Source organism: Anabrus simplex, chromosome 2, assembly GCF_040414725.1.
Source record: "Anabrus simplex isolate iqAnaSimp1 chromosome 2, ASM4041472v1, whole genome shotgun sequence".
Lineage (NCBI taxonomy): Eukaryota > Metazoa > Arthropoda > Insecta > Orthoptera > Tettigoniidae > Anabrus > Anabrus simplex.
Genome location: NC_090266.1, coordinates 868,742,949 through 868,766,431, shown reverse-complemented (window position 1 = coordinate 868,766,431; position 23,483 = coordinate 868,742,949). Strand labels below are relative to the sequence as shown.

General features: G+C 37.0%; 1 protein-coding gene across 2 annotated transcripts in view; it reads left to right on the top strand.

The window, feature by feature from the left end:
• Positions 1 to 20,135, top strand: part of LOC136864524 (mitogen-activated protein kinase 1) — a 244,055-nt gene extending 223,920 nt beyond the window's left edge. The window contains exons 8-9 of one of the 2 annotated variants that reach the window (XR_010859326.2): positions 6,288 to 6,412; positions 16,478 to 20,135. The gene's annotated coding sequence lies outside the window, so the exon portion shown is untranslated. The remainder of the gene's footprint in view (positions 1 to 6,287; positions 6,413 to 16,477) is intronic. The other variant, XM_067141611.2, reaches the window with a different exon arrangement.
• The last annotated feature ends 3,348 nt before the right edge of the window (positions 20,136 to 23,483 follow it).

The following is a 23,483-nucleotide window of genomic DNA, read 5'->3' as shown; positions in this document are numbered from 1 at the left end:
CAGACTCTTTACAGATAACTCTTGAACAGAGTTTCTGGACCTAAGTCCAAACTGATGCGATGGGCCCTGATCCTTGCTGATTTTGACTTTGAAATTTGTCATGTTCCTGGCATAGCCATTCGAGCTGCTGACAGTCTATCAAGAAATCGTGAGGATGGACAGAAATCAACCACAAATTTTGCCAGAGAGAGATTCCTGGACCAACTAAGAAGTCTCAAACCGACCCTGTGCTTCTTGCTATCCGGTGAGGAAATAATGAAATCGATTTAGATTTAATAAGAAAGTGGCAGACTGAGGACATGCCCTGTAAGAGAATGGCATCCTGGATCAGCAAACGCAGCACTGATTGTCAATCTGTCCCAGCTAATTGACTCTGTTTTGGAGGGTAAGAGAAGTAGAGGGAGACCAAGAAGACAATGGTTACCCTCAGTTTTTAAGAATTTAAGTATAAGAGGTATAGAACTAACGAGGCCACAGAAGTAGTTACAAATAGAGGATTGGTGCAGAGTTAGTGAATTGACGGAGGCTTGGAGGCTGAATGCTGAAAGGCATAACAGTCTATAATGAAGATGTATGTATGCATGAAAATTATTCACGGAAAATATCTCTGCAGTAACTTCGAACACCTAACATAACTATTGTAAATGCATGCAAGATAGGAATCACAAAAGTCTTCATGCTGTCTTAATTTTGATTGCAATCAACTTATCCGGGGGAGGGGGGGTAAGGGAAGGAGTTGAATTCTTTTTATGAGGATACAAATAAGAAGTGGACTTAAGACAATACACCCCTGAGGAGGTTTTGACAGGGGGTTGAGAAATGATGAAAATAATATGCATTTACATGAAACCATTTGAATTATGAAGTTAAAATTTCAAATGTTATCCTAGATGTTAAATAACAGAAGGTTTGAAAAAAAAATTTAACCGCTCAGAGAGTTAAGTAGGGGTTAAGATCCGAAAACAAATATATTCATTCCTTCCCCTGAAATGGTTTAACGTACGAAGACAAAATTCCAGCTAGCTATATATATTTTAAATCCTAGGTGTGAAATAGGAAATATTTTTTAACGTTCCACCTCTAAAGTGTTAAATGAGGTTAGCTCCGTGAAAGAAATTATTCATCTCTCCAAACCGTTTGACGTACAATGTTGTAATTTTACGAGAAGGGTCTTTTATGTCCTACATGTAAAATATCATATACTTCAAAATATTTTAAGGGGTTTAGATGGTGGTTGACTCTCAAAAACACAATATCGATTCTTCCAAAACCGTTTCAGGCACGAACATAACTTTTTTTATGAAGGGTGGTTTTCTATATCCTAGATGTTAAAAAATATTTCAAAACATTCACCCCTTAAAAAAGTTTTCATTCCTCTATTACTGTTCGATGTACAAAATCAAAATTTCACATGTTGGTCGCTTTTACGTCCTAGATGTTAAATAGGATAGGGTTTAAAACATTCAAATTCTTCCGTATGGGGTTCAAATGAGTGTTAGATCAGAAAATAGGTAATCATTCCCCAAAACCATTTGACGGTACGAACTGAGGGCGTAGTTTGCAGGCTCAGCTGACAGTGGACTTGCCTAAATGTAAAACTTTGAACAATAAGTTTCAGTTTAAAACCGTAGCGAAGCACGGGTATCTTGCCAGTATCTGATAACGAAGAGATGATGGTATTTTTATATCATGAAATTAAACAGGTCCTTATAAAAAGGGTTGGAGTATGTTCATGGATACTCGAATCGCAATAATGACGTTTTTATCGATGTTTTTCACAGGCAGCTAAAACTCTTTCCAGAAGTTTATAAAGAAATCGGGAATACCACATTCTCCAACCATCAGTCCAATAACTTTGATATCGTCAAGCTGGTACCTCTGCTTGTAGAAAGGCATTGTCATTGTAGAACTACAGTAGGTATGATAAATGTTCTGAAAAATTATAACAAATATGTCTGTAATTCCATACATATAATTTGTAATGGTATAAATGTAGAATATTTGTTCACAATATTAGACTTTCACATTAGATCATTTGACCTACTGTTTGTTAAGTTTTGTCATTGGTAATGCATGGCACTGACATATCATATGAGCAACGTCGAGACTCTCAGCTAAGGATGTGCTAGAGCAGAGCTCGATTGGGCAAACTCTGATGGTGTCTGGTTTACATGTACTTTGGCAAACAATGCTTCCCTGTATTGACTTTGCTAAAATAGGGCCTTTTTATCACGACACCTTGCTATGATATTCAGCTTTTTTGCTGATCTTGCAGATAGTCTGTGGTACAACTCTAATGTTGTAATCCCTTTTAACTGTGGCCACTAACTTTGGTGCACTTATCTTTGGATTTTGCTCTGCCATCTCACCACTGGTGGGATCCACTTCAGTGGACCTGCCTGAATGTTTTATGTTTTCTATACATTTTTTGTCTTTCTTTTTTTTTTTTTTTTTGTATTTTTTTTTTTGCTAGGGGCTTTACGTCGCACCGACACAGATAGGTCTTATGGCGACGATGGGATAGGAAAGGCATAGGAGTTGGAAGGAAGCGGCCGTGGCCTTAATTAAGGTACAGCCCCAGCATTTGCCTGGTGTGAAAATGGGAAACCACGGAAAACCATCTTCAGGGCTGCCGATAGTGGGATTCGAACCTACTATCTCCCGGATGCAAGCTCACAGCCGCGCGCCTCTACGCGCACGGACAACTCGCCCGGTTTTTTTTTTTTTTTTTTTTAATACCTGCCTAGAACATACTGTACAGACAAAGCTATTCTTGATATTTTCAGCTGTTTTTCTAGTAGATAACCCCTCTCTTTGCATTTGCACAATTAATTCTCTTACATGTGTTGGTATTTCCATTTTACACAATCTTAAGCACTATATATCTCCTTTCACAGATATGTGTGCCCCTGTACTGACTGTGAAATGCTCGTCAACAACGTTGCGAAGAAATTTAATGTAACTGAGTGAATTTGCTGCGTGATTAGAGTTGCAGAACTATGCTCTTGCATTCAAGAGATGGTGGGTTTGAATCCCACCGTTAGCAGCCCTGAAGATGGTTTTCCATGGCTTTCCATTTTTACACTAGTCAAATGCCGGGGCTGTACCATAATTAAGGCCACAGGGACTACGTTTCCAATCACAGGCCTTTCCCGTCCTTGTCTTAGTGTGTCGTTAAAACCACTAATAAAAAAAATAATAAATTCATGCAAGCAGCCGTGTGTGTACAGAGACTTATTTGACCGTAAGCTAGTGCTCAGCAACACTGTTGTATTTACATGCACATACAAAGAGAGATTTTCACAATTTTATTAAATGCAGACAGGAAACACACTGTAGTTGTTATAAGTACAGTAACAATCTTACATTATTTATCTCTACAACATGTTTCATAAATCCAAATGTAATGGAAATTTGTGTACGAAGACATTTTTTGCTCACTACACATCTTTCAAGGTAGAGCTGATGTCCTTTGTAAAAGTTCCTTTCTAAGTTGTTGCAGTCAGTTATTTTATTATTTCTACAAATTTTTGCAGGATCATCTGTGATTTGTCTGTTCACAGGAGAACTTTCATTCAAGGCAAGTCTGTGTGAAACATTTAGAACCAAAATATTTGTATGTGTAAGTTTTTGTGTTATCTTTTTAAGTTATGAACTTACACCATCACCATTTTCATGCACTGTGTCAGGGGTTTTAAAATGGTGGACGCCAATCTGGATCCGGACCCTGATGCCTTTTATTTCCTGGACCTGCACAGTTTATACAACATCAGCAGTAAGAAAGGGAAAAATTGCAATTTAAAACAGTAAATCTATTTTATGGAGTAATGTACAATTTATACATCTCCTGGTGTAGAACAATATTTTCTGCAAAGATGGCAGTGAATATCTACTTGGGTTTTTTATAGTCTGCAGCCTCTTCCCCAACTCAATTAGCTGTTGCTTGCTCCACACATGAATTAAAAAGTAATTTGTAGTTTATACATCAATGTAAGTTCACAATAATTTTGCTGAACTTTTCATCATGAGTGGTCAATAGTCTACAAGAGACTTACAGTGGATCTGTAAATCGTATCTTCAAACCTGTATGAGAACTGTAATTCTTCTTAGTTTTGCCTGAATGTACAGACGCAAAACGGACATGTTTAATGTGCAACCTGACAGTTTATTTTATTAAGGTTGGGAATTGAAAGCTGCATTTAAACAGTAAACATTCCAGTTACGACTAACAATTTCCATTTGGCAGTGATGCAAGAAACCGGGAGATTAAACATTTGAAAGGTTCAGTAGGGGCTGGTTAACAATGCATGAGATTAGTTACCACAAAATAAGAGACGACAACACAGGAGTCTTTTAAAGTATCTTGGATTTCAGGTAGGAAAAAAGGAAAGAATCATTTGTCACCTCTGAAAGTGTGAAGGAGTGTATTGTTTGTTTAAACAGTCAGCATGTTATTTCCAAGTGATGCAGAAGTGATTCAAGTTGTGAAAAGTATACCGCTATCTGCTGCTACAAATGTGCGCAGGGTAGAATTCTTATAAATGTGCATGTGCACACACGCATGCATGTACAACATATGAGCGACTGTACTCCTAATGGCAGACAACTGAAGTGCTGCAACTGCAGATGACATAAGAAAGTGCAGAGAAATTTGAGGGACTGATAACCATTGCTGTAACTTCATGTATTCCAAACTTTGAAAAATTTCACAAAACAAGACATGCCACTTCCCTCACTAATGAGGTTGGGTGGGTGAATTGTTTATTTCAAATGTATGTATGTTCAATGAATTTAAAATATCATTGACCTAAAATTTTGTTTGTGTGTGAATGTATTGTATGTAAACACGCCACGGATTGAAATTTTGAAAAATGCATGGAAATGCAGTGCTAATTGATACTAATATACACCATATTTGTTTTTTTTCTGTAATTATTATACGGAATGACCAGTTACCATAATCAAGACCAGTACATGTCTTACTCAACCGAATATTTGGACCCCAGAGCCCACTTTATTGCAACATTACCATCGATCTGGACCACATGGAAAAATAATTGAAGACCTCTGCACTGTCATTTGTGTTGGCTATAATTACATTTGCATCTGTACTTCCTAATTTCTTGTTTGTTCTTATTCTTCTTCCACTATGGTTTTGAAACTTTTGCCAACAGGTGACCTAGAATAGATCAATGTTAGTTGGCTTTTTCATTGTAAATATTGCTTGCAATTTATCAGGATTAAGTGTCTCGAGTTATTGCACTTTTTGAAACTTTCAGCCAATTTTCCAATCATTTTAGATGTTGTGTTCCTACGCCTCATCCCACAGCTATTATTTTTATTCTTCTTAATTTTTCTGTTATCCAAGTTTTCTGTCTCTGGGGAATTTATCATCAAGAATCTGTTTCTGATTCCTGCATTAGAGTTTTCTGAAAGGGACTGTTCATTTCTTCTTTTAGTATCTTTAACAACATTACACTGTCCTGGTGGGTGAGTGGTTACTCCTGATTCAAGAACCTTGCGTGTCTCTTTCAACAATTCTTCACATCATCTCTATAGGACCCAACTGTAGCACTCGAGAAAGGTACAAAGTTAAAAAGAAAGGCATGCACAAAATTAATATACTGTATGTCCTCAGTACCCAGGGGTGTAGCCAAGTGGGCAGAAAGGCTACCGGGGGTTAGAACACCCCCCATGGAAATTTTACAGAAAGAAAATAAACAATAAACTAAATAGACATTCAGAGACATAATTGTAGAACCAACAGATCTGTTGAATATATTTTCTAAAAAGCCTTGAAAGGTGGATTTTAGGTTGTAAACTGAACATACCAGTTGCTGTAAAACTGTTGACCTTGATCGTATTGTTCTTGTTCTGTATTTTAATGTAAGAATTTGTAGTGTGCTGCAGTCTGAATATTAATATAATTCACTTGTATCAGTTTCCTTATAATGACAAGTCTTGCATGACAAGCACCTTCATTGTGTTCTATCATCAAACTATAACCCCCCCCACCCATCGGCCAAACCTAGCTATGCTACTGTCAGTACCTCAATATTTTAATGTATATTTACACATGCTTTAAAATTTCTTGTTATTTTGAGGCGTTGGTACGTGTTCTTTCTTGCACTAACTTGCAACATGATCAGTTTCAGTACTGATGTACAATGATGTATTGTTTTCATATTTCGTTTTAAATTCTTGAATTCAATGCAAGTTACATGATGTCCAGTTGACACCCATGTACAAGTTTAATTATAGACATATTTTCCTGCAATATAATACAGGACATTTGCTGAGAAACCAACCTCCTGCAGGTGGCCGTACAAGAGAACTGCCTGCGACAGGCCATGTTCAGCTGTCAACTACAACATTTCTTAGCAGTTATTTGTGCGTCATGATCAAATATTATGTAAGTGTATTGAAAATAAGGTGAATATTTTGTGATTCATTAATTTCCTTGTTAAGGATGCCGAGATATTGAACCTCCTCCCTTATGCACATTCAGATTTTAAGAGATTCGCTGAATTTGATCTCTCCCCATAGATGTTACCACTTAACAGATTTTGTTCACAAGCTTCTTCAATTCATGAGGATTTCCTTCGTACATATTTTCCATAAAATTATCCCAATGATAAAAATGGTTCGTGTTGTGGGTTACTGTAGTCACGTCCTAGTTCGTGAACCATGGGCAACGGCTAAGTGGCCTAGTAAGTGGTCCTGAGAGTCGGGATGCCAGTTGCTATGGAATGGGCATCTCGGACATATTCTGAGTAATGGCCCTCTTTGTGCTCAGACGGCTAGGACTGTACAATCCACTGGTGGTCCCTAACCCGTTAGAGGAGAGATCCTCAATTGGACTATGTGCAAGTAGAGTTGCACCCTGCTTCATGAATTTACCGAGCTCAGAACATTTTAAGCAAGCCTCGGACGTACGGGAGTAACGGAGTCCCAGTCCCATTCGACAGGCGAGGGACTCCTTGGAAATACTTGGCGAACGAAATGGAATTTGATAGGGAGCTATCAATATTAATGGGGCTTATGGAAGAAAGGAAGTAGAACTGGCTGAGTCAGCAAAGAGGGTGGATCTGGATGTGCTAGGATTAAGCGATATTCGGGTCAGGGGAGATAACGAGGAAGAGATAGGAGATTATAAAGTGTACTTGATGGGTGTTAGAAAGGGAAGGGCATAGTATGGGGTAGGGCTGTTTATCAGGAATACCACTGCACGCGACATAGTTTCTGTTAGGTTCATAAATGAGCAAATGATGTGGGTAGATTTGGCAGTTGGAAGAATTAGGACGAGAATTGTCTCTTTGTGTATTCACCATGTGAGGGTGGAGATGAGGATGAAGTTGACAAGTTTTATGAAACATTGAGTGAGATTGTAGTCAGGGTCAACAGCAAGGATATGATAGTGCTAATGTACGATTTCAAAGTGAGAGTTGGAAATATAACTGATGGCTATGAAAGGGTGATTGGTAAATGTGGGAAAGATACAGAAGCTAATGGGAATGGGAAGCGTTTGCTAGACTTCTGTGCTAGTATTGGCTTAGCAGTTATGAATGCATTCTTCAAGCATAAGGCTATTCACTGCTACACATTGGAGGCTAGGGGTACCAGATCGATAATAGACTATATCTTAACTGACTTCGAATTCCGGAAGTCTGCTAGGAATATACAAGTTTTCCGGGGATTTTTCGATGATACAAACCACTATCTGATCTGTAGTGAACTAAGTATCTCTAGGTCTAGGATAGAGGAAGTGAAATCTGTCTGCAAACGAATAAGGGTTGAAAATCTCCAGGACAAAGAAATTAGACGGAAGTACATGGATATGATTAGTGAGAAGTTTCAAACAGTAGACAGTAAGCAGGTTCAGTATATAGAAAGAGAATGGGTGGCAAACATGGAAAAAAGCTAACATCTTGGGGGAATGATGAAGTGAGAGCAGCTTGTAAATGTAAAAAGAAGGCTTATCAGAAATGGCTCCAAACAAGGGCCAATGCAGACAGGGAATTGTACGTAGGTGAAAGAAACAGACCGAAATAAATAGTTGTTGAATCCAAAAAGAAGTCATGGGAAGATTTTGGTAATAACCTGGAAAGGCTAGGTCAAGCAGCAGGGAAACCTTTCTGGACAGTAATAAAGAATCTTAGGGAGGGAAAAAGGAAATGAACAGTGTTTTGGGTAATTCAGGTGAACTCATAATAGATCCCAGGGAATTACTGGAGAGGTGGAGGGATTATTTTGAAACTCTTCTCAACGTAAAAGGAAATCTTCCTGATGGTGTTGCGAACAGCCAAGCTCATGGGGAGGAGGAAAATTATGTTGGTGAAATTACGCTTGAGGAAGTGGAAAGGATGGTAAATAAACTCCATTTTCATAAAGCAGCAGGAATAGATGAAATTAGACCTGAAATGGTGAAGTATAGTGAGAAGGCAGGGATGAAATGGCTACATAGAGTAGTAAGATTAGCATGCAGTTTTGGTAAGATACCTTCAGATTGGACAAAAGCAGTAATTACACCTATCTATAAGCAAGGGAACAGGAAGGATTGCAACAACTATCGAGGTATCTCATTGATTAGTATACCAGGCAAAGTATTCACTGGCATGTTGGAAGGGAGGGTGCGATCAGTCGTTGAGAGGAAGTTGGGTGAAAACCAGTGTGGTTTCAGACCACAGAGGGGCTGTCAGGATCAGATTTTCAGTATGCGCCAGGTAATTGAAAAATGCTACGAGAGGAATAGGCAGTTGTGTTTATGTTTCGTAGATCTAGAGAAAGCATATGACAGGGTACCAAGGGAAAAGATGTTTGCCATACTGGGGGACTATGGAATTAAAGGGAGATTATTAAAATCAATCAAAGGCATTTATGTTGAAAATTGGGCTGCAGTGAGAATTGATACTAGAATGAGTTCTTGGTTCAGGGTACTTACATGAGTTAGACAAGGCTGTAATCTTTCACCTTTGCTGTTCGTAGTTTACATGGATAATCTGATGAAGGGTATAAAATGGCAGGGAGGTATTCAGTCAGGTGGAAATGTAGTAAGCAGTCTGGCCTATGCTGATAACTTGGTCTTAATGGCAGATTGTGCCGAAAGCCTGCAGTCTAATATCTTGGAACTTGAAAATAGGTGCGATGAATATGGTATGAAAATTAGCCTTTCGAAGACTAAATTGATGTCAGTAGGTAAGAAATTCAACAGAACTGAATGTCAGATTGGTGATACAAAGCTGGAACAGGTAGATAATTTCAAGTATTTAGGTTGTGTGTCCTCCCAGGATGATAACATAGTAAGTGAGATTGAATCAAAATGTAGTAAAGCTAATGCAGTGAGGTCGCAGTTGCCATCAACAGTATTCTGTAAGAAAGAAGTCAGCTCCCGGACGAAACTATCTTTACATCAGTCGGTTTTCAGACCAACTTTGCTTTACGGGAGTGAAAGCTGGGCGGACTCTGGATTCTTATTCATAAGTTAGAAGTAACAGACATGAAAGTAGCGAGAATGATTGCTGGTACAAACAGGTGGGAACAATGGCAGGAGGGTACTCAGAATGAGGAGATAAGGGCTAAGTTAGGAATGAACTCGATGGATGAAGCTGTACGCACAAACCAGCTTCGATGGATAGGTTACCTAGGAGAATAATGGACTCTGTTGTGGAGGGTACTAGAAGTACAGGGAGGCAAAGACGACAGTGGTTATACTCAGTTTCTAACAATAAGAGGTATAGAACTTAATGAGGCCACAGCACTAATTGCAAATAGATGATTGTGGTAGCGTATGGTAAATTTGTAGAGGCTTGCAGACTGAATTCTGAAAGGCATAACGGTCTATAATGATAATGTAAGTGTGTATGTAAAAATTGCATGTGTTTCCAATGAGTGATCTAGTCAATTGCAAGTTACTTGATTAAGTCATGACACACCACATTAGGTGCTGATTGCAAATTTCTTGCTGTGTCAGTTGTTCCCCATCCTGTTGCAAATAACCACACATTTTTCTTCTTCATCTCCCTCATTAGGTTTTTGGAAAAAAAGGTTGAAATAATGTTTTCATGGGAGGAAATGGGTCCAGTGATTCTCGAAGCACTTGTTATCCACCAAACACCCACTGTAAGTCAGGCAACAGCAAATGAAGAGTAGCACCTGGTTTTTCCAAACTCCAATGTAGGTGTTTTGAGAGTTAACACAACCATTTGGATGAAATAGACTTCACCCATAAAAAGTGATGGTTGTTAGGCATCATTATGCATATCCTGTGAAAACCATTTGCAAAAATCAAACACTTATCCTCTGATCTACATCTGAAGTTTTTATACCCATTGTTTTGCACAATTTCAACTTAGTACCTTTTTGTTTTCTGTACAGATGTCTTAGGTATTCCAGCTTGCTGGTCTAACTTACTGAATGATTTCATTGGTGACTGAACTGAAAGGTAAAATCATCAATTTTTAACCCCGAGAGGATGTGATTAATGGATGTCTCTTTTCATTTAACCCTTAGCTGGCCAAGGGTGTTTTGCTCCTACTTTTACACAATTTTCCATTGAAGATCTAATGAAAAGGGATTACTTGAATACGATAAAGTGTTAAAAATTTTTAATTTTTTGTAATTCTATGTGTTTCGTACATGGTACTTGAGAGAGTACCGTCGGTCCCTATGAAGACTGGTTCAACATAATTATTTAGCTATATTTCGTGCTGAAAACCTTTCTCCAAGATACAAAAATAAACTACTTTTATCATTTTGTAGTTAATTTTTCACATTAATAATACTAAGGTTGTACGAAAATTAGTCCAGAGACAATTAAAATGTACAATAATAAAAATTAATGAACTAATTGATTTGCAAAATTAGAGGAATATTTAAAAATTTCAGTTCACAGTGTTATTCATATTGATTAGCTACATCATGATAGACATAGAAATATTTCCTGTTTTCATTACAGCACAAATGCACATTGCGGTGACTACATTTACTGTAGAGACGAGATTGTATCTGGTGGAAACTGCAGAATTCACACCTAGCCCGTACATCTGTGAAAATATGCCAATGAACGCCCTTGTTTCCTAGTCTGACATCTTTGGCGACAGAGGAGATTTTCCCTCTTCTTTTGTTGTTTCTTGGTTGTTTTTCAGCACTAAACTTTCTTTTTGAAGTTTTTCTGGGGTCACTGAAAGTCAATAATCCAAGATCAACATCCCTCCAAGTGGATTTTTTTCATGTATTTCACCTCACAAAGAAAACAAAAAAAAATACATATGCATCAATGAATGATATTTCAAGTAGTCCCCTAAAGAGCCTGTGCCACCATTTCTTGCATCTTCAGTCAAGTCCTTACACTGTCCTAAGTTGTCTGCCAAATCAACCCCTCCCGTATGAGAGTTATAATCTGCAACAACTGCTGGGCAGATCACTTCTTTCCTTGTGCCATCATTTTCTTCTCCGGAAACAGTGGTAAGTTGTCTAGCATGTTAGATGCAAGAGTTACAGACTTGGTATTTTTCCACTTGAAATATCCTATGCCAGTATTTGACATCCTGCGGTCACTCTCACCTCGAGAAATTTTCTTGTCTGCCATATTTTGGGGAATACCTTTTCTGTTTTATACTAGCTGGCAAATTATATTCAGGAGTAATTGTGTCCTCCTCTACTTTCTTCCATTTTATGCTTGAAGAAGAAGAAAACATATAACCTTTGTTGCAGTCATTGACCGGGTCAGGGATGGAATGAATGAAGCCCCCATCTTGCGGCGAGGATAGGAACTGTGCCGGCTGCCGAGTCCCGTCGCACTCCTCTGGGGCAATGACTAATGACTGACAGATGAAATGATATTGGAGAGTGTTGCTGGAATGAAAGATGACAGGGAAACCCGGAGTACCCAGAGAAAAGCATGTCCCGCCTGCTTTTTCCAGCACAAATCTCACATGGAGTGACCGGGATTTGAACCACGGAACCCAGCGGTGATAGGCCGATGCACTTCCGCCTGAGCCATGGAGGTTTCCCATTTTCTGCTCATTCCCCCAGCATTGTCTTTCCCACTCCCACTAGTATCATGAACCGGAAAATCGGCACTATCCTCTTTGCTGGTACTCACATCATCCACTTTTCCATTTACAGTCACTGTTATGCCACTTCCATTTTCAACAGGCCGAGATAATCTGCGAACAGAATTGCCTCCTGAACCATTGATTGCTGTTACTTATCTGACTTTAGCAATTTCAGCACTAAACAGGTAATCAAAGACATTGTGAACGCTTATATCGGCAAGCGGCCACGAATCACTTTCATCATCTTCTTGCTCAATATCAATGTCACAGTTATTATTGAGTTCAATATCTTTGTCTAAAATTTCTAACAGTTCATTATCACTTAAAAACATAGCCATATTTACTAACGATGCACTAAAAATTCTAAGTCACTCAACAGTTTATCGCAAAGTGGACATGATTATCTGAGGTTATGTTCATATACACATTGCGCCTTCTCACAGACCGTCGGTACTCTGGAGTACACTAACATAAAAGTCACTGTTTACGCTCAAAACTGTTAAAATTTCCTTGAAAATTATTTAGAACACGAAAAGAATGTTCGATATTCACAATAAACACATTTTCAGAAAGTCTTGTCATGTGAAATATCGTTCAGATATCATGAAAGACATTACATTTACAACAAGGGCCATAACCATGGTGACAACCGTTTCTGTTACCAAGGAGATCAAATACAAGCTACCCAATATTAAGTTTTCATGTTTGCCTTATAGAATGACAATACACGGATGCTCTAACAACTTCCAGACGTGATATCTACCAAACATTATGAGTAAAGAGGCAAATTAATAGCTGGTACTTACAAGTACCGTCGGTCAGCTAAGGGTTAAAAAAAGTTTTTTCACTTTTTTCCACTAACTGTAGAATGTTTGATTTTCCAGTCAGTAACGTAACCTCTTCTTCCTGCAGTTTGATAGGAGGAAGAACTAGACGATATATCTCCTTTCAACTGCAACAAATTAAATTACTTACTGTGGTAACAACTGTTAATATTACTATTATGGTATAGTCTTTTTTATTGTTTTGGTCTTGTCTATTTATCTGTGATGTTTAGTTTTATTATAGCACTAGCTGATGTACCCGTGCTTCGCTATGGAATTCTACATTGCATACGGAATTCTAGTGTACACGTTGTAAGCAAGATTGTATTAAATTGCATAGCTCTTAACGTTAGTCTAGAAACACGACGGGGAAGTCACGAAACATCTTTTCTCATATGAAGACTGAGTTAGGGAATTTTCACTGTAATGGTAGACCCGCTTGCATACCATCAGTCCCAATCAGGATGGGGAGATTTTCATTATAATGGCAGACACTCACTCTTTACCTGCCCATCTAACAGTCCAAAGTTCCAGAGCTGGAATGACCAAACCGCAGACAGCTGTGATTCGTGAACACTCTTCGTCGGTTTTCGGCGGGGAGAGGGTCGAATAGTGGAGACTCCCAGGGCAAAAACTATGCCCTTTTACTAATCTGTTTCCTAGGAGTACCTGATGAGTCAGAAAAATCTCGATTCACTGCACTGGCGGCGGAAAAATCTATCTGACTTGGAGGCAAATTTTTCCTCCAAACCAAAGGAGAAACCCCCTCTTCACTGATAATTTGGAATAAAATGAACGTAGAATTTAATAAAAGTGAAGAGGAAGATGCTTTTCTTAAGAAACGGCTCTTTACAGGGTTGAATTTTGTTATTTAATGAATTGTGGTGCTGTAATTTGGAATAGGCCTAAATTGTTATTCTAGACCAGGCCATACTACTACTACTACTACTACTACTAAGTCAGCCTCTGCCTTAAGTATGCATACTGCTCATTCAAAACAGCACGTCAGAGTAGGGATCGAATAAGTGGAATACTATGAAGAAACAATGTGTTACGTACCAGCTGTATCAGAAAATGTATGAACCAGAGGAATGGCATGCTAAAGAAGAAAGTTTTCTAACTCCCCAGCTATTTCCCGCCAGTATTCAGTCAGGCTATTATACTCGGTATGCAGCAGTAATCCCATCTATCAGAGTTGAGAGGCAGCATAAGAGACAAATAACATCACAACAAACAATGCTCAATGTAATGTTATTGTTGATCAATGTTATGCACTTCCGATATTGTGGGCCTTCACATTTAGTTTTCTCCTGACTCTGAAATACTACTCATCATAGTCGGTATGGTAAAACTGAATAAAACATATAAATGATAGGAAATTGTATTCTCTTTAACTTCTGTTATGTAATACTTTTCGATAGGACCAAAAAACATAGGTATTTAAAAATTAAATTTTAGGCACCTTCCCCTAAACTACAATTTCATCCAGGGTGAATAAAATTGTTTGTATCTTAGACTGTACAGTAGTTTCTTATTTCCCGACTCTATATACTGATTTTCATTAAATCCTGTTAACCCATTTTCTCGTGGCTCGGTGTCGATATGGACTTAGCAACAAGAATACAAATTCATTAATATCTGTGTTATCATAGCCGGAACGGTAAAAATGTATAAGACATAAATGGTCGGAAATTTAATTCTATATCACTTTCGTTATGCAGTAATCGATAGGACCACTAATAATATAAATATTTGAGAATTACATTTTAGGCCTTCCCGTAAACTACCATTTCGTTCAGCGTGAATAAAATGATTTATAGCCTAGATTGTAGTGGCTCATTCTCCGACTTTGTATACCTGTCTTCAATGAGATAGGACCACTAATGACATAAATAATTAAGAATTAAATTTTAGTCTTTCCCCTAAACTACCATTTCACTCAGTGTGTATAAAATTATTTATAGCCTAGATTGTAGTGACTTATTTCCCGACTTTGCATACCAATGTTTATTAAGATAGGACCACTAATAACATAAATATTTGAAAATTGAATTTTAGGCCTTCCCCTAAACTACCATTTCTATCAGCGTGAATAAAATTATTTATGCTTAGATTGTAGCAACTTATTCTCCGACTTTGCATATTGATTTTTATTAAATTCTCTTTAGCCATTTTCTAGTGATGCGAGTGCATACATACATACATACATACATACATACAGACAGACAGACAGACAGAAATTACGGAAAAATAAAAAGTGCATTTCCTTGTTACTGTGGACATGACCGATACAGAAATACCGTTCTTTTCAAATTCTGAACAATGTACAGACAAAACTCCTATTTTATATACTGTATATAGATTGAATTTACTTTCTTTACATATTTATCATAGAGAAATTCCATAGAACACATATTTTCTGTTAGTGCCATGAATGAATGATGTGGGTGGATTTGGCATTTGCAGAATTTAGGTCTGGGATTGTCTCAACCTATGACTGAAATAAAATTTTATGAAGCACTGAGACATATATATAGTAATCAGGGTCAACAGCAAGAATATTGTAGTAGTAATGGGTGATTTCAGTACAAGAGTTGAAACCAATCTCGAGGATCTGAGAAGATAATGGGTAAATGTGGGAAAGAAGTAGAGCCAAAATTAATAATTATAGAGTCCAAAAGGGAATAGTGAGAGGACTTCGGTAATAGCTTGGAAGGCTAGATCAGGTGGCAGAGAAAGCTTTCTGAGAAGAGATAAAGGTTAAATTATGCACGTACTTGATTGATGAAGCTGTGGATGTAAGCCAGCTTTAATTATGGGATAATAATAATGGCGTGTGGCCTCCGAAGAGGCCTGGTGCAAGTCTTTTAAGTTGACACCATATAGGCGATCTGTGCATCTGTGAGGATGCGGCCCTACCTATGATGAATTCTAATGCTGAAGACGGCACACACAACCAGCCTCCGAGCCATCCGAATTAATGAATGAAGGTTAAAATCCCCAACCCGGCCAGGAATTGAACCCGGGACCTCCTGGACAAAAGGCCAGCACGCTAACTATATGGAGCCGGACTATGGTGGGATCATGTGCGGTGGATTCCATACCTCGGAGAAAGCTCCAGGGGGGTAAAAGAGCAGAGAGAGGGAAGTGCACCCTTTTCTTGACAAAGTGTAGAGAAACCTCCATGAAATCTACATGATGTGTTCCTTCCTTACAGTCGTCCTTATACTCGTGGACTTTGAAATTTTCAGCTGAGAACTTTGGTGCTGGGAAGTGAGGGAGAGATTTCAGTTGCTTGCCTGATGAGAACTACTCTTAGACTGACAAGACAGATGAGCCTGTATTTCGTTGTCAGCCATCCTTTCCTCTATGAGCTCGAGATAAATGCAGAGACAATATATTTACCTTCAGCTATAACTCCTTCCTTCTCATTCCGTATCTTATAGGTTTACATATTAGTTCAGGCATCACAATTTATTTTCTTAGCTATTTGAGTAGGCAAAATTTAGTTACTTTTATTGTGCTGTGGCTTTTTTTTTTTCTCATTTTATTTTCATCTTAATTTCATTATCATTATTGTTGCCATTTTTCTTACAGATTTTCTCTCCCAAGATCCGTGCCAGAAATTGATCATCAAACCATTTCTGTTCGTTGTCTGCTTTTCTTCCTGTTCTTCCTGCAGCTTGATGAAAGGAAGAAGAACTAGACAAGACATATCCTTTCAACAGCAACAAATTAAATTACTTACTGTGGTAACAACTATTAATAATAATAATACTATTATGGTATAGATTTGTTAGTGTTTTGGTCTTGTCTATTTTATCTGTGATGGGTTATTACTTGATTCCTCTTGAACCTAAACTCATTGAACCATTTGTAAATTTGCAGGCTCTTAATATTTGCTGTGTTTCAATTGCATGCCTTGTCCAGAAGTTCTCATTGTCCAATCCCTGTTTTTTTCTTTCTTTTATTTATCCATATATCTTTGAATGTCCTCATGTCTAAGCATGCAGTATTCATCTTCTAAGTGTGACAAATGAAGTAATGCAAAAGACAAATAACTTGAGCAATTTAAAAACTGTATTTAAGAAAACAGAAAAGATGGTTGTGTGAATATAGTAGCTAGACATTATTCTGGGAAGTCAATCTGTCAACTTTATATTAATAATGTAGATTAGTTTGATCAATTGCTGATGAAAGCACAATACTGATAAATAGTAATGTGACAGATAGACTTCCCCTTTTGAATGGCAGATGTGTTCATGAAGTGTATGTTTGTGTGAGTGAGAAATTGTGAAATGACTGAGAGAGAGAGCGCGCAAGTCAAAAATAAAAAAATGTAAAAGTGACATAATGTGGCCTAAATTTTGAATTCTCTTCAGATGTTTAGATTAGAGTACCAGAGTAGTTCTTATGAAATCTAGATGTCCAATTCATGATGTCAGGGAATTACAATATATAGATTTAAAAAAAAAGGAAGTTTAAAAAATTTACACTTGGACAACTTATAGTTTCATTTTTTTCTCCCTCTGGTTCTGTATTTTGTACTTTAGAACCATAACTCCCCTTGTTTAATGTACCTGTAATAACATGACCAGATGTGTACTTACGCGAAGATACCGTGCAATACTTTTATGTATGAAAAGAGAATTGGGGTGATCTTCTTTAATGAATATTAAAATGAGTATTGTTTAAAATGAAGAAACGGAAAGAAAAATGTCCCCCTTGTACTTGCACTTCTGCTCAAAGTTTGTGAGTTAGAAGGCCATAAAAAGGCAGCAAGTTTATAGTTAATAAATATGAGCAAATAAGTACTGGAAAGGATGAACGAAATGTCAGATAAAGTCATATACTCTCTATATATTACTTGATTTGAAATACCAGAAAATATTTATCACAGTTTAATAGGGTACTGAGTAACTGCTAGGTTGTAAAGTGACTGAAATTTGGAACAGTTTTTGTATTTTGTACAACAAAATAATATTGATGATCATTGCACAACTCTTTTTTTTTTTCTTTTTTTCTTTTTTCTAGATAAAGTTATCTAAACATACAGTTGTATGCTTTTAATAGAGTGAAGTTGGGAAATGAAATGTATAATAATGCTGCTGAAACATATCAAGAGCATCCTGAATCTAAATTTTGATTACTTTTATACAACTAAGATAATGTTTTGGATAGTTCTTTTTGCCAGAAATATACTGTCTTAGGCTCCATTGTATATTGTTACTGTACTTCTAGAATTGAGAGATTCAGAATATTAATGCCAAAATATATATATTTCTTCTTTAAAAATAAATCCGCCATCAGATTTGGACAATTGTCTTCAATATTGTTGATGTTTTTTCAAAGTGATCTAATGAGACATGAATGTTGGAGGTCGTGATCTACATATGTGTTTTTAAGTAATAAATAGTTTCTTCAGATTATAGGTTAGGTGCCATCTTACAGGAACTTATGTCATAATCAGTTTTGGAGGGCATTTATGTACAGTATAAGCAAGACCATTCTTCACATTTCTATCAAAATTTTGGTAAATTGTGAGTAAAACTGATGGAGGAACAAGTGCTTACCTTACGTCGGGTTACTATGCTTGCTTCATTGTAGTTCTCTGCAGTATCCTTCTGACAGAGTGATCCAAATTAAATTATGTATGATGTTCTAAATGAATTGATTTACTAATATTCTCTTTCTTTCTCTCTCTCTCTCTCTCACTACTGATAATTATATTAAATTGTTTTTTTGAATTGTGTATTACAATCTCTAAGAATACGTCAAATTTGGACAAAATTACAAATTATTAAATATATTGTTGTTGTCAATAAATTTTTGTTGATACCCTTTTTTTGGCTGAAGTGTAGTTTGTAAGATTATATCCAATCTGCGCTTTGTGTTTACCCTCAATATTGCATGTAGTTTGTTAGTTACATATGTTTCAAGCATTATAATCCATATCTTTAAACTAAAATACTGCTCTATTTACGTTCAGTATTGTGGGAAGAATGCATTTTCAGATCAGTGCAAATCTAAAACATATATCTGCCTTTCTGAATTGATACTTGGGACCATAACTTGCCACGAACAAGAGAGAGTGCAACATGTCTAATAAAAATGTATTACAATTGTCGGTGTGTAGTGCTGCAAGTAGGATAACCTTGTGTCCCTTAGTTTTGATGTTGTAAGGACATACAGGTATTTGATTTTGGAACTTAAGAATTTACTTACTATCTGCAAATTTTAATTTCTAGAATGTTATTATTGTAGTATCAACAATTTATGGGTATGTTAAGGCAGGCCATTCCAAATCTGCATCTGATGGCTTAGGGTGTCATGATGCTGCCCGTGACTGACCCCCTCCCCCAATGCTCTTAGTTGCTGTGGATGTGGTGATATAAGAACATTCACTGGGTTGCTGTCCTTGCCTTTTTTGCTGCAGTGTGGGACAGAATTTGTGTATTTAAGATGGAAATTTCATTGTTTAAAAAAACAAATTCAGGAGGAAGATTCTGAAGAAGTCCCATCTTTAAAACCATGTGACCTGTCCGATTGTAACCATGGTAGTCACTGTGAAGCCCTTAAACATTTCAGCAATGGTTTAGAAATATTTAAGAAATTTTGCCTGAATTAAACCTTTTATCATGTGTTTTTTTGTAAATTTTGAACATGCTCCAACCAAATTTCAAAGAGAACTGATAAGGTTTCAATGTAGGTAGGCATTACAATATTCCAGGGGGCCTCCTTGCATTTTTAAGAACTTGGAACAAAAAGAGTATCTGTGTATCCATGTATTGGCATGCAAATTAGTTGCAGTGCTTGGCCCTATGCACCTCTGCAAATACGCATTCTCAGACTTGAACCTGAATGAGAGTAAAACTTGGTCATGTTTGCCTGCTGTTGCATTGGAAGCAGTATTACACATCCATTCTGTTCAAACAATTTTCCCTGACATCACTAAGTTGGTGAAATCAAAGAAATATCATGTGTCATCCTAAATGCAGGAAAAAAGAAGAGTTTTATTTTGTTGTATTATTTTTTGAAAGGTAATTCTTGAATTATTTTTATCTCTCTCTGTCTCCCAGACACTCGTTGTCTCTTTCATATAGGACTTGCTCTCAATCCTGACAGCCTGGGGTGGCCCACTTGGAATAGCCTCTTTCAGGACAAAGTTCAAGTGCCTGGACATTGTGAAAGACTAATACCAGTTATTTTGTCATTAAAACATGTCATTAAAAATATATTCATAGCATTAAATTTATTTTATTCTGTATTTTGACTTATTTCAGTTTGAAGTTGTTGTTTTTCCTGTTCTTATTTTTCCTGTAATTCTGTAATACTTTCAATAGTATCAGCTAGAGTTGTAAAAATACTTTATAGATCCATATCATACAAACATGGTTTGTATACTGCAATACCACATCAAACCTCATATTATTCATATTTTAAAGTTCAACCCTAACTGTTCACATGTTTCATACTTCTCAGGGTCAATTTAGTGGAGAGTAACACATCACTCAAACAACATCTAGAAAGATGTAACATACTTTTGAATGAAGAGATCATTTGCTAAAGTTTTGTAGATTATCAATTTAAAGGTCTGCACACACCAAAGCGGGAGCAGGAGCGAAACCTACAATCCCACGGTCGCTGCGAAGTTCATCTTTCTGCACACACCAACTCGGGAAGCAGGAAGTGGAGTGAAACTTAGTCGCTGCGAAGTTCGTTCAATATATAACGTCCTTCATGGCTATCTGTTTGAGGAAGTTCGTGATGGCTTCCTCACGTTCTGTTGTTTCCAGGAGTGAATGTAGCAGGCGGTGCCGATACTTTCTTTTTAAACATTCTAAAACGGCCTGATCCATAGGTTGTATTAAACTTGTTACGTTAGGGGTAAAAATAAAGCACGAATTTCATCACATCCCATACAAGTTCATGTTCATCTGGATGTGGCCCTGCTTTGTCCAGCAATAAAACTGCTTTAATAGAGAGACGTGGTCTCAGCAGAGGGGACCCACAGTACGATGACATGGCGGAAATACGTAGGGAATGAAATGCTGTAGAAAAATCGTTTTAAATTTACGAAAATAAAAATTGTTTTCATATATTGCTTTTTTATACTTCTCTCGTTATCATGAAATTCCTGGTTTTGTTATAATTTTTTCCAATGTCTTGCTTTCATATAATTGCTTGTCGTTAGGTAATTTATGTTTTCATTTAACGTCGTTCTCATAGTATTGTAAGAATATATATCCATCGGGATATCTCACAATTGAAATTTATTTAATAATAATAATAATAATAATAATAATAATAATAGTAGTGGTGACATACGACGTACTCTATAATTAGACTATCAATCTTACACTTATACTGCATACCATTTAGCCCTGATAATAATAATAATAATAATAATAATAATAATAATAATAATAATAATAATAATAATAATAATAATAATAATGCATAACAACAATGTATAGATAGTTTTAATATACATCTTACATGTATCTGGAAATCCACAAACTGAGAAATGTGTAAAAAAACCAGTTTTGTGATAAAATTAAAGAACTGATATCAGGTATACGCAGTTCTTTTCTTATTTCATCCCACAACGTATCTTTCTTCCTTATATTACTCATGTCATAAAGCATTGGGTGTTTCTTAACGCACTCTATCAACAGTTCAGTCGCCATTGCTACTGTCACAATGAATGCGGGACACGGGAAAATGCTGCATGCAGCGAACTGAAAATGGTTCGCAGCAGTCCCGCCATGTAGGCGGGAGAGTGACGCACCGGTGTGAATGGATCCATATCCCGCTGTAATCATAATAGGTTGCGACGGGATCGTTCCCGCTCCCGCGTCCCTCGTTGGTGTGCGCAGACCTTAAGAGTGTAAGGAGTTTGCTAATATGAAGTAGTAGTTTTGTGTATAATTTAGATTTTGAAGATGTATCTTCTTTCTTGGGTTTGGGAATTAGACAACATACGATATTTCATCTTTTTTTATTGAAAGAAAATTTGTGAAATGAATTCTGTCTATTTAGAAACAAGTTGTAGAAAATCTAATTTAATCAAGTAACATGTATGAAAATAGTGGGAATAATATTGTACAATTACGTAGGAGCAACAGGAAATGGGGGTTTTAGTAGTGAAGAGTTAGAAATAATTACATCAATGGTTGGATCATGGTATGTGAATAAAAGAGAATTTGTTGTTGGTTGTCTGAAATAATGAGAGAGATTGCTATTGTTTGTTTATTGCCATGTCTGTTAACAGCAAGACAGGTTTTGGACATTAAGAAGTGACCAATATAATCAATAGACACTGACATTTATTGTTTGTTTGGCTTATTTAGTTTACTTATCGAGTATCAAATCATTAAATTATAAATATTTGTAATGTAGAGGAAGATAAAGGAGTTCCTCGGCATCTATCAGCTTACTACCGAGTGAGTTGGTCACGCTGTTAGCTGCGTGCAGCTGTGAGCTTGCATTCGGAAGATAGTGTGTTCGAACCCCACTGTCGGCAGCCCTGAAGATGGTTTTACATGGTTTCCCATTTTCACACCAGGCAAATGCTGGTTACGACTGTACCTTAATTAAGGCCATGGCCGCTTCCTTCCCACTCTTAGCCCTCTCCTATCCCATTGTGCGATGTAAAGCCAATTGTATAAAAATATAAATAAAAAATAACAGTTGAGTAAATATTGTAGTACACCATGAGAATAGCATAAGGTGAGTTATGACAATTCATAAGTTTGTTTGTATAATTTTCCAATCCTGGCTTGTATTCAATGTTTACTCACAGAGTGATATCAGATGATTTCTATCACATGTACAGTTTTAAATAAAATCATACTTTTTTTAACAGGGGTTTCAGCTGGAGAACAAGCACCCTAGTGTGGTGCACTAAGAGTCTATGAGTTGAGATGGTGGCTGAAAGTGGACGAAATCCCACCTGCAATGATGACCTATAGTGGCTATTTTGGAGGTGGTCTTTTCTCCTTACACAACTTCCTTTTACAGCTCTTACTGTAGACATATTCTGGATTGGTATGTAATATTAAGTCACACAGGTCTTCCTTGCACTGGAACTACATCAGCTGAGGACAGATGTATTTTGTATCCTTCTTGTCATGGTAGAGCGTTAATTAGTTTCAATCAAGGCCTGGGGTAATTTCAGTCTTCCTAACTGTACTAGTGATAGAGTAAATGAGATACAATGTCCCTCAGTGGTCAGTAAATGTTGTGATTTTACCTAATGTATGTCCTGATCTCAAATTATGTTGGAATCTGGAGAAACTCTGTATGCATGGGTAATTTTATCTTTCAAGGGCTGTACTAATAATGTAAAGACAGCTGAGGCCATCACCCAACACCACTTGATTAGTTCCCATTAGTTTTCTCTGTGGTTACTGACAAAATTATTCCAGAAAAGTAATATCCAGGTGACTTATGGACTTGGTCACAGAAGATAAGAAAAACAAAAGCGAGACCTAGAAGATGATGGGTAGACCCTCCACTTAAGGAATTCAAGACAAGAGACATCGAGACAGGAGGGGCCACTATGTTACTTGTGAATGGAAGATTATTATTATTATTATTA